This window comes from Elephantulus edwardii, unplaced genomic scaffold (genome assembly GCF_000299155.1).
Source record: "Elephantulus edwardii isolate Elephantulus edwardi_28Jun2011 unplaced genomic scaffold, EleEdw1.0 scaffold00016, whole genome shotgun sequence".
Taxonomy (NCBI): Eukaryota; Metazoa; Chordata; class Mammalia; order Macroscelidea; family Macroscelididae; genus Elephantulus; species Elephantulus edwardii.
The window spans coordinates 13,542,503-13,554,979 of record NW_006399766.1 but is presented as its reverse complement, the minus strand read 5'-3'; positions in this window follow the sequence as shown (position 1 = coordinate 13,554,979).

Below are 12,477 nucleotides of genomic sequence, written 5' to 3'. Positions count from 1 at the left end.
CACCCTTCCTCCCAGTTTGTTTTTCTTTTTGAAGAAAAAAACCCCTTTTTTCATTGTTATACAATCCCCCTCACCGAGTCCACAGTCCACTTTAATATGCATATCTTTTAATGTAATCTTGTAATGAAAATAACACCTAATCGTATATTCCTTTTAAACAGTTTTCTACCTTATCTGTTTCAATACAGTATATATTATTTATCCCCTCTTTTCTTAGGTTCCCCCCAACCCCAGTGTCAATCCCATTTTACAACAATGACACTATGCAGTATTTGTCATTTTTTGATTATGATATCTCAGCATAATGTCCTCCAGCGTCACACATTTTGTATAATATTTCATTAGTTCTTTGTTTTTCAATGCAGCATAGTCTTCTGTTGTGTGACTTTACCACAGCTTCTTTATTTATTCTTTTGTTGATGGGCACTTGGGTTGTTTCCAACTCTTTACTATTGTGAACAAAACTGCAATAAACATGGGGGTGCATATATCTGCTTGGGTTGCAGTTCTGGTTTCTTTAGGGTATATTCCCATTAGTGAAATTGCTGGGTCAAATGGTATTTCTATTATCTAATGTTTTGAGAAAGTGCCATATTGCCTTCCATAGTGGTTGTACCATTTTATACTCCCACCAACAGTGAATAAGGATTCCAGTTTCTCCACAACCTCACCAGTATTTGCTGTTTGCTACTCTGTTGAATTTTGTTATTCTTACTGGGGTAAGATGGTATCTCATAGTTGTTTTGATTTGCATCTGTGTAAGAGCTAGGGATTTTGAACACTTCTTCATATTTTTGTTCACCATCTGAATGTCTTTTTTTGTGAAGTGTCTGTTCCCTATATACTGTGCCCATATTTCAATTGGGTTGTTTACCTTTATCTTGTTGTGGCGCTCAAGTATTCTATAAATTCTAGCTATAAGTCCATTATCAGACATGTCATTGCCACATTTCTTTCACCAATCTGTGGCTTCCCTTTTTTACCCTGTTGGAGAAGCTTGTGGATGTGCAAAGGGATTTAATTCATAGGAGGTCCCACTCATCTATTTTATTCACTCTGTTTGTAGGGTTTTTAGGATGCTTGGAAGACTCTTTATGTTGTGGATTAGGGCTTCTAGAGGTCTTCCAAGCTTTTCTCTAATGAAGTTTATAGTCCTTTGTTCTTGATCCACTTTTAGTTGGGTTTTGTATATGAAGTGAGGTGTGGACCTTGCTTGAGTTGTGTTTTGGTTGGTTTTTTTTTGTTTTTTTTTACAGTTTTCCAATTTTGCTAGCATTGTTTGTTTAAAAGGCTGTAATTTCCCCACTAAACTGATTTCATCTCCTTGTCAAAAATCAGTTGACCATAGGTAGATAAGCTGATTTCTGGATTCTCATTTCTATTCCATTGATCTATGTGTCTGTCATTGTACCAGTACCATGCTGTCCTGACCATGATGGCAGTGAAGTAGGATTTTAAATCAGAGAGTGAGAGGGCTTTGCTTATTCGGGGCCTCTTTCCATTCCAAATGAAATTGGAGATTGCCTTTTCCATCTTGTCGAAGAATGAAAGTAGTATTTGTATTAGGATTGCATTGAACGTGTAAATTGCCTTTCTTAGTATTGTCATTTTCACAATATTGAGTCTTCATATCCATGAGCATGGGGTATTCTTCCATTTCTCCAGGTCTCTCTTTGTTTCTTGTAGTAATGTTTTGTCATTTTCTTTGAATAGATCCTTTTTTGCTTATGGTTAGATTTATTCCCAAGTGTTTAATCTTGTGATTAGCTATTGTGAAGGGTATTGTTTTTCTTAGCTTCAGCTCTGTATTCTCTTTAACACTGTAGAGAAATGCAACTGATTTTTGTATGTTGATCTTGTATCCTGCCACTTTGCTAAATTGGTCAACTATGTCTTTAGGGTAAGGAGTCTTTAGGATTTTCTAAGTATACTATCATATCATCTGCATATAGAGATATTTTTACCTCCTCTTTGCCAATTTGGATGCCTCTTATTTCCTTCTGTAGTCTTATTACTATCGCTAAGACTTCTAATACAGTATTGAATAAGAGAGGTGATACTAGGCATCCTTGCTTAGGTCCTGTTCTCAAAGGGAATGCCTTTAATCTCTCTCCATGGAGAACAATGTTGGCTCTTGGGTTTGCATGTATACTTTTTACTATGTTGAAGAATTTCCCCTCTAATCCTATTCTGTTGAGTGTTTTAAAAGTACCTGAATGACCAAGGAGGAAGCCTGTTGTTCCCTTCGGGGAAGTAGCTTCTCACCTCTGTCCAGGTGCTCAGGACCTCCCTTTTGCCTGAGATAAGGGATCCCACATGGCCAAGTCAGACAGTAGCTTTCCCCCCAAAGTACCTCACTCAAATTCCTGCTGTCCTGCTTGCTTCTGGTGAGTTACACCTAGACTCACTGCTCTCTGCTGATGCTCACTCCTCCACCAAGGCAAGCTGTTCCCTGCTGAGGCAGGCTCCTTCCCATGGCTCCCAAACTATTTTAATAGTAGTTCTAGCTCAAATTCCATCTGTACTACTTGCTCTGTAGGGTTTTTATTTAAAAAAAAACAAAACAAAACACAACTCATGTCTCACTGCCTGCGTGCATCTCGCCGCCTCACATGGAATTTTTATGTTCAGCTTTTTGAGGAAATGCCAAACTGCCTAACAGAGTGGTTATACCACTTTACAATCCCACCAACAATGTATGTGAGTTCCTATCTTACCACATCCTTTCAAACATTTATTACTTGATTCTCTGCTAAACTTTGTCACTGTGACTGGGATAAGATGGTATCTCATTGTACTTTTGATTAGCATCTTTCTTCTTGCCAATGATTTGGAACATTTCTTCACGTGTCTGTTGGCCATCCGTATGTCCTCCTCTGTGTAAAGTCTTTGCAGTTTTTTGTCCATTTTGTAATTGGATTATTAGTCTTTTTCTTCTTGAGGCCTATATGATTCTGTAAACTTTCATTTTGAGACCCTTGACTGAAACAGTATGGCCAAATGTTTGTTCCCAGGCAGTAGGTTTTCTTTTCACCCTGTTGGAAAAAGTTTTTGATGAGCACAGTAATTTAATCTTTAGAAAGTCCTATTTATCAATTTTTATCCTCTTCAGATTGTGATTTTCTGGCTGTATTTGGCAATCCCTTTATACGATAATCTAGGCCTTCTTCTAAGCTTGGTCCCAGTTTCTCTTTTATAAATTTTATGGTTTGGGCTTTGTTTCCAGGTCTCTGATCCACCTTGAGTTGATTTTTGTGCATAGTGTGAAATGTGGATCCTGGTTCAGCTTTCTACAGGTAGCAGTCCAGTTTTGCCAGCACCATTTGTTGAAGAAGTTATCAATTTCTCATTTGATAGGTTTCATTTCTTTGTTGAGTATCAGTTGACTGTAGATGATGAGTCCATTTCTGGGTTCCCAATTCTGTGCCATTGGTCTATGTTCCTGTCATAGTACCAGTACCATGCTGTTTGGTTACTACTGTTGTATAAAGTTTGAGATCAGTAAGTGCTATACCCCCCACTTCATTTTGTCTTTCAGATGTACATTTCTTATTTGAGGTCTATTTTCTCTCCAGTTAAATTTGACAATTTACCTTTTGATCTACTTGAAAAAGGAATTTAATATCTGTGTTGGGATTGCATTGAACATGTAGATTGCTTTTGGTAGAACTGTAATTTTCACAATCTTGAGTCTTCCTATCCATGAACAGGACACATTTTCCCATTTATTTAGGTCTTTAATTGTGTCTTGCAGAAATGTTCTGTAGTTTTCTTTGTCTTTGTAGTTAGGTCCACTCCCAAGTATCTCAAGTTGTGGTTGGCTATTGTAGATTGAGACTAAGGTATGTCTGATACAGGCCATGGTTTTTGCAATCACTTGTTATGCATCAGAGAGTTGGACAATGACTAAGGAGGATAGGAGAATTGATGCCTTTGAGCTGTGGTGCTGGAGAAGAGTATTGAGGGTACCATGGACTGCTAGGAAAACAAACAGATTCATCCTGGAATGTGTCAAACCGGGCTGCTCCTTGGAGGCAAGGATTCTACGGCTCCGTGTAACATACTTTGGACATGTTGCAAGGAGGGACAGGTCCTTGGAGAGGAACATCATGCTTGGGAGGGTGGAGGGACAGCGCAGAAGGGGAAGACCCTCTATGAGGTGGATTGATTCAGTGACTGGGGTAATCGGGATGGGTGTGTCAGAGGCAGTGCAATTGGCACGGGATAGAGCAGGGTTTAGGGCTGTTGTGCATAGGGTCGCTATGAGTCACAAGTGACTTGGTGGCACATAACAACAAACAACAATTGTAGATTGTTACTTTCTAGATTTTCTTCTCTGAGTTCTTTATTACTGTAGAGGAATCTCACTTATTTTTGGATATTGATCTTGTTCCCCTGCCACTCTGATAAATTGATCTACTATCTCTAACAATTTTTTGTTGTATCCTTGGGGTTTTCTGTATACACTATCATATCACCTGCATAGAATGACAAACCATCTCTTTGCCAGTCAGAATGCCTTTTATTTTCTCTTGACATATTGCTCTAACAAGTACTTCCAATACAACATTTAATAGCAATGGTGACAGTGGAAATCCTTGTCGGGCCCCTGTTTACAGAGAAAATAGTTTTAATCTTTCTCCATTGAGAATGATATTGGCTCTTGTGTTGAGGAAATTCCCTTCTATTCCAACTTTGATGAGTGTCTTAATCAGGAACAGGTGTTGGATTTTATCAAATGTTTTCTGCATCAATTGCAAAGTTTATATGGTTCTTGTTATTTGTTTTGTTAATGTGGTAAACTACTTTGATTGTTCTTATGTTGAACCATCCGTGCATATGTCTTATGAATCTCACTTCATCATGATGAATTATTTTTTCCTGTGCTTTTGGATTCTAATTGGTTAAGATTTTGTTAAGGATTTTTGTGTCTATGTTCATAAGAGATATTTTTCCTTGGTAATATCTTTGCCAGGTTTTGGTATTAGTGTTATGCTTGCTTCATAGAATATCTCTGGCAGTATTCCTTCTTTTTCTAAATTTTGAAATAACATAGTTAGAATTGTTGCTAAATCTTCTCTGAATGTTTGGTAGAATGCATTTGTGAACCCATCTGCTTCAGTACCTTTTTTTTTTGTTGGGGAGACTTGTTATGACCTGCTAAATTTCTTCTTCTGTGATGAACCTGTTCAATTGTTCTACATCCTGCAGTGTGGTATGGCTTGAGTGTCAATGAATTTGTCCATTTTCTCTAAGTTTTTAAATTTATCCAAGTATTGCTTTTCATAATATTATAGATGTAATTTCCTCTGGTTCTACTGTGATGTCACCTCTATTGTTCCTTAATAGTTATTTGTGTTGTCGTTGTCATCGTCTTCTTCTTCCTCTTCCTTTTCCTCCCTCCCTCCTTCCTCTTTCTTTCTTCCTCCTTCCTTTCAAAAAACCATCTCTTGGTTTTATTGATGGTTTCAATTGTTTTTCTGGTTTCTATCTCATTGATTTCAGCTCTTATCCTTATCATTTCCTTTATTCTAGAGGCTGTTGGGTTAGATCATTGTTCTTCTATTTGATGACTGTGTTGAGTTAGATCATTTATTTTGCTTCTTTCTTCATTTTTTAATGTGTTTGCCTATTGCTCTGAATTGGCCCCTGAGGACTGCCTTAGCTTTTTACCAGAGGTTTTTGTTTCAAAGAACTTTTTATTTCATGCTTTACTTCTTCTATACCCCAATCCTGTTCTAGCAGGGTGTTATTTAGCTTCCATATTGATTGCTTTATAAGCTTTATCCTCTTGTAGTTTATTTCTAGTTTTATGGCATTGTGGTCTGAGAAGATATTTTGTATTATTTCAATGTTTGGTTTTTTTTATTTTTTTGAGGTTTGCTTTGTGCCCTAATGTGTGATCAATTCTGGAGACTGTACCATGTGCACTTTAGAAGAAAGTGAATTGATTTTTAGTTGGGTGTAGTGCTCGGAATACATTCACAAGGTCGAGTTGGCTGACTGTGTAGTTTAATTCTTCTGTATCTTTGTTAAGTTTCTTTTGCATTGACCTATCTTTTGGCAAGAGTGGTGTGTTAAAGTCTCCTACCACTATTGTGATGCTGTCTATTTCTTTCTTCAGTTCTCTTAACAGTTTTTTCATGTATTTAGCAGGTCTATCATTTGGTGCATAGATGTTGACCAATGTTATGTCCTCCTGCTCTACCATGCCTTATTCACCATAGAGTTCCCTTCCTCAATTTTTATGGTGATTTTCATTCTATATCAGAGATTAGTATTGTCACTGCTGCTATTTTTGTGGATTCCATTTGCTTGGTATATTTTTCTCCAGTCTTTGAGTCTATATTTTTCTTCATTTATTAGCTGTGTCTCTTGTAGACAACATATTGATGGACTTTGCTTTTTCTTTCCATTCTGTTATTCTTGTTCTCTTTATTGGTACATTTAGTAATTTTATAATAAATGTGATTATTGACAGGCCAGGTTTTATCATTGCCACTTTGCTGTGTTTCTTTTTTGGTTGTTTCTTGTTACTACGGTCCATCCACTTTCCTTTCATGTCTCTGTGTGTTGGACTGTAGTTTTGGTCTTGTTTTTACAAATCCCTTAAGTTCTTTCTTTTCTGCAAAGGATGCAATTATCTCCTTAGTATTTGTTGGAGGGATTTGCTGATTACAGGATCCTGGGTTGGCAGTTGTTTTCTTCCAACTTTCAGTATATGCTATCCCATTGTCTTCTTGCTTGCATGGTTTCTGATGAAAAATCAGTACTTAATGTGATGGCTTTTCCCTTGTAGGTGGCTCATTGTTTTTCATGTTCTGCTGTCAGTATTCTTTCCTTACCTTTTATTTTGTAGAATTTAACTGTGATATGTCATGATGTTTTCCTCTTTGGGTCTAGTCTAGTTGGTGTTTTCTGAGCTTCCTGAATGTAAATTTCCTAGTTCTTCATAATCCATGGGAAGTTCTCTTCTAGGGCCTCTTACACAATTTTCTCAGTGATTTCCTTATCCATCTCATATTCTGTAATTCCAGTCATACATATGTTATTTCTTTGATGCCATCCCACATAATTCTAATATTTTCTTCATGCCTCATCAACAATCTATGTCATGAAGATGACATAACCCTGCTTGCTGAAACTGAGGAGGACTTGAAGCACTTGCTGCAGAAGGTCAAGGACTGCAGCCCTCAATATGGATTGAAGTTCAACATCAAGAAAAAAGATATATTTTTTCTGATTCTTTACCTCTAGGTTATTTCCTTTATCTGTGGTTTCCACTGTTTCTTCATCATTTGTACTTTTACTCATAGCTATTCAACCTATATATACTCATAGCTATATCAACCTATATCATCTGCCTTCTTGACTCTTGGATATTCATGAGGTTTCTAATATTCTGTTTTGGGTTTGGTTTGTTGGTTTTGGTTTGTTGTGGTTGGTTGGTTGTTTTGTGAAGGCCTTGTTTTTTCACAGTGTTTGAAGCCTGTTCCTTTCTTGACATTACGTGAAGGGTTTTGGGGTTTGGTTTTTTTTTTTTTTTGTAAGTGTTAGGTTGTTTCTGTTGTGTCCATGAAATTTGATAGTGGTTCTTGCTTTATAATATTACTAGTTAGTTTCCAAGTTAAAATGTGGTGAGTTATTCACTCCATTGTAAATCCTTTCAGGGAAAATTTGCCTTTCTTAAAGTCCTTGAGGTTCTCTCTGTTCTGCACTGCAACCTTGTGGGAATCTCTCCTTGAAGTAGTCCCCTAACATCAACTCTATAGGCCTCCTTCATATATGAAGCGGCTGAGTGGTGTGAAAACAAGTGCTCTACTCAAGCAGTTCCTTTGTCTCTGGAGTGGAAGGACATTAGAGATCAGGGCTGTTAGCTCCTTGTGTGGAGGGGGTCTCAAGTCAGCCCTCCCTCGCTCTCCCAGAGAGCTACAAAAATATGTTTCCTCTGCCTGAAGTTCTGTGTCCCTTCTGGCCCCTGGTATGGCCTCTCAGCCACAGAGGCAAGGACCCCTAGATGGAGGTGCCTACAACTCCAGGGAGGGCTCAGTCATGTCTCCCCACAGTCAATGAGGATTGCTCGCTCTTGGCACAGAGCCCCCACCTCTCCTGACCTTTTCTCCTCTGAGTTTTCTTTTAAGGCAGAAGGAGGAAGGGGGGGGGAGAAAGAAAAAAAAATCCAGACCCCAAAACCTTTAAATCCATTGAGCCTTTTATATTTTATTTGAGAGATTTCATTTTTCAAGCCAGAAACCTAGAAGACAAAACAAGCTCATTTAATTCACACCTGGAATTGTAATTGCCCTGCTCAAGCCAATGTCTAAATGCTTGTATTAAAGGCTTCACACTAACCAGAATGTGTTAATTCATCAGTCCTTACAACTAAGTTCTATACTTTAAATTGACTTTGCCTTTACCTTTTGGTTAGAGATAAGAGATAAAGGAGACATGATTATATGAAATACAATGTGCATGAATGAAACAATGTATATGAATTTTGTATGCAAACCAAGAAAAATATAAAAACTAACAACAACAAAAGCCAGACAATATCTGGTTAAATTGGAATGTGAAATGAATAGTAATAATAATAGTAATAGTAATAATTTTTATTAAAAGCATCATCTATGCAATAATGGGCACATACGTAAAGTTTGTTGTTGTCTTTAAATCACTGGTTATTTAAAATTCACATTGAAGCAGACTTTTTGTATTTTTGTCAAATCTGGCAAGCTTACTCTTGGTACAATATGGATATCTCCAGGATTTTCCCTCCTAATGATTGTTGTTGTTGTTGTTATATGCCATCGAGTCGTATGCGACTCATAGCGACCTTTTGTATAACAGCCCTAAACACTGTCCCTGACACACCCATTACAATTACCCCAGTCACTGAATCAATCCACCTCATAGAGGGTCTTCTTCTCCTGCTTCATCCCTCCACTCTCCCAAAAATGATGTCCCTCTCCGAGGACCAGTCCCTCCTTGCAACAAGCCCATATGTCAGACAAAGCTTCAGAATCCTTGCCTCCAAGGAGCAGCCTGACTTCACCCTCTCCAGGACAAACCTGTTTGTTTTCCTAGCAGTCCATGGTATATTCAACACTATTCTCCAGCACCACAGCTCAAAGGCATCAATTCTCTTTCTTTCATCCCTAGTCACTGTCCAACTCTCAGATGCATAGCATGTCATTGCAAAGACTATAGCCCGGATCAGCCACACCTTAGTCTCCAGCCTGACGTTGTTGCTCTTCAGTACTCTTGAGAGGTCCTCGACAGCTGATTTTCCCAATGCAATCTGTCTCTTGATTTCCTGGCTGATGGTACCAAGAGTGTTGACTGTGGAGCCAAGTAAACTAAAACTGTTAACTATCTCAATCTCTTCACCATCCATACTGATGCTGCCAATTGGCCCAGTGGTGAGAATCCTTGTTTTCTTGATGTTGAGCTTCAGTCCATAGAGGAGGCTGTAGTCCTTGATCTTCTGCAGCAAGCGCTTCAGGTCCTCCTCAGTTTCAGCAAGCAGGGTTGTGTCATCTGCATAACGCAGGTTGTTGATGACTCTTCCACCAATCCTGGTGCCACATTCCTCCTTCTACAGCCCAGTGTCTCAGATGATCTGCTCTGCATACAGATTGAAAAGGTATGGAGACAGAATACATCCCTGATGGGCCCCCTTCTTGATTTTGAACCATGTAGTATCTCCTTGCTCTGTTCTGATGGCTGCCTCTTGGTCCAAGTGTAGGTTTCGCATAAGTACAATTTTCTGGGATCCCCATTCTTCTCAGAGTCAGCCATAGCTTGTTGTGATCCACACAGTCAGAAGCCTTTGCATAGTGAATGAAGCACAGATATACATTCCTCTGGTATTCTCTGCTTTCTGCCAAGATCCATCTAACATTAGCTATAATATCCCTAGTACCATGACCTCTTCTAAATCCAACCTGAATATCTGTGATCTACATATCTGTTGTGATCCACACAGTCAAATGCTTTTGCATAGTCATAAGTAATTTAAAAAATATAATTAAGCAAAATTTAAACATCATTTACTCCTATAAAATTTGAAAAGTTTAAAATTTTTATAACATCTAATGTTTGTGGTGGTAGAGAAATGAGACTTTCAGACCCTAAATCTGGGATTGTAAATTGGTATCTCTTTGAGAGCACAATTTTGCAAAGTCTACGGAGATGAGAGAGCTCTGATGGCCTAGTGGCAAGAAGCTGCACTGCAATCTCGAAGGCACACACTGCTCCATTGGAGGAGGATTGGCAATCTCCTCCTGTGCAATTAACTGCCTCTGAAAATCCACTAGAGGGTCACATATGGGTCAGTTCCGACTCTTCAGTACACAAAAACAAAAACATGATGATGAAAAATGCATTAATCCTTTGAGTCTGTAATTAACCTAGATATTTACAACAAGAAAATATTTACAAAACTAGGAATTTATATGTGTGTGATTTAATATCAGTCGTGGAGATATAAGTATATGTTGTTGTTAAGTGTCATCGAGTTGTAGGCAACTCCTAGTGACCCTATGAGTCAAAGTTCTGGACACCTCCTGTATAACTTTCATCCTTCCTCCAGGTTCATAGGGTTTCCAGAGGCAAGCTATTTTGGAAGTGAATGCCACTCCTGCTTCCAAACTTGTTTTAATCGGGGAGCTCCGCCAAACACTGTCCGCCATGGGTAACCATTACCACATTTGACACAGCAGTGTCACAGTGTTCAGCTTCACAGCAACCACAAGTTACCTCTGTAGGGCAAGTGGACACACCAGGGCTATATGACCTAGAAGAATATTTGACCAAAACAAATTAAAAACAGGCGTGAGGGCCTCGGATTAAAGTCACTCACCTTTGGCTTGGTAGCATCACTTTCTGTCTACTAGGCCAACTGATCTCTCTCTATACTGTTGTTGGTAACTGGAAAACTTGCGGACAATTAAAATACTTGTTATTGCAAGATGCAATAAATAAATTAGAATAGATTAATTTTTAAAAATAATACTTAAAGTAATTAATGAGGTCTGCACATGCTGAAATGAAATGATTTAAAAGTTTAGTTTGTTAAGATTAAAATTTCATATTTACAGCAGTAATAGTGTAAAAGGAAAAAGAAGGATATATATTTACATATGTTATATATACATATGTATACTTGTTTGGGTAGTAGTAGTCCATTTTTCATTATTATTTCCTTTTGCAGTCTTTAAACCTTTTCATATCAAGTTCAGTTAAAAAATAATTTAAAAAAGAAAGAAAATAATAAAGTGCTAAAGATAAGTATGCCAATTTAAAAACGAAAAAAAAACCCAACACCCTAATCTTTAAAAAATGTTGAGTTTGTCCATTTTACCACCAAGCTTGTTTATCTCATCTCTCATTTTTCCTCTTCTTATCTCAAGGTCTATTTGGTAGTTGTCACTGTTGTGACAGTGGGATCCAGCAGGGAGTTGATGATAACCAGTGGCTTGCTCCCTTTCATAACATAGCCCAGCAATCAGCAATCCAATTTCTTTGTACCACAAAGACCCTTGGTTGATATTAGCATCTACATCTAGCAATGTAACCCTCTAAACCCCATGAAATATCACAGGGCAGAATATATTCTTTAAATTGAAAGTTATGACATTCAACATTTCTTAGATGGCAGCAACCAATCACACTCAAGGTTTGAGGGTTCTTTCCAAACTTTCCAGCAGATGCCGCTCTCTTCAATCCCTTTCTCTGTTGTTTGAGCCTTGAGTGTCTACTCCTGCCTAGCCGAACTTGAGATACTACTTACCTCAAAACTCAAGTCTGACTTTTTCTCCAGACTGGCTTTCATGATTACTTGAGTCCTTAGTGTTCCCTCTCTTTTTTGACTTTGTAGCCTTCTACTTTAGGTGTTCCAAACAATTTTCTTAAATTATTTTTTCACCCAGTATGGTAACTACAACAACACACCAATTAACTTACTGCATACTCTAAAGAGCCCTGGTTTTAGATTCACCCATAACAGGGTTCAATTTTCTTCCAACTCTGTTAGACATTGGATATATTACTTAAACTGTCTGCACCTCAGTTTTGTAATTTTTAAATTGTGAGCAATAATCTACCACGCTGAGCTATCATTGATATTAAATAGAAATCAATTAATGTCAAAATGAATGGTACCTGGTATACCATAGACGGTTAATTATTCTTATGTGAAATAAGGGGTAATCTTACATCTAAGCTTAAACCTTTTATTATCACTGAGAAAAGGTCATTAAACTTGGAGTTAATAGGTGACAGAACGAAAACTAAAGAACATATTACAGATGTCTCCACGTTTTGTCTCTCACGTGTTTCTTATGTTTTTCACTGGTTTTTTTTTTCTGTTTCAAGGCTAATTTGTAATGTGCGAGAAGCTAGAGTCAGAAAATCAAAAGGGCCGAACTCGCTCAGCATTTCTTAAGCTCAAGGAACTGAAGAACAGATTCAAACCTA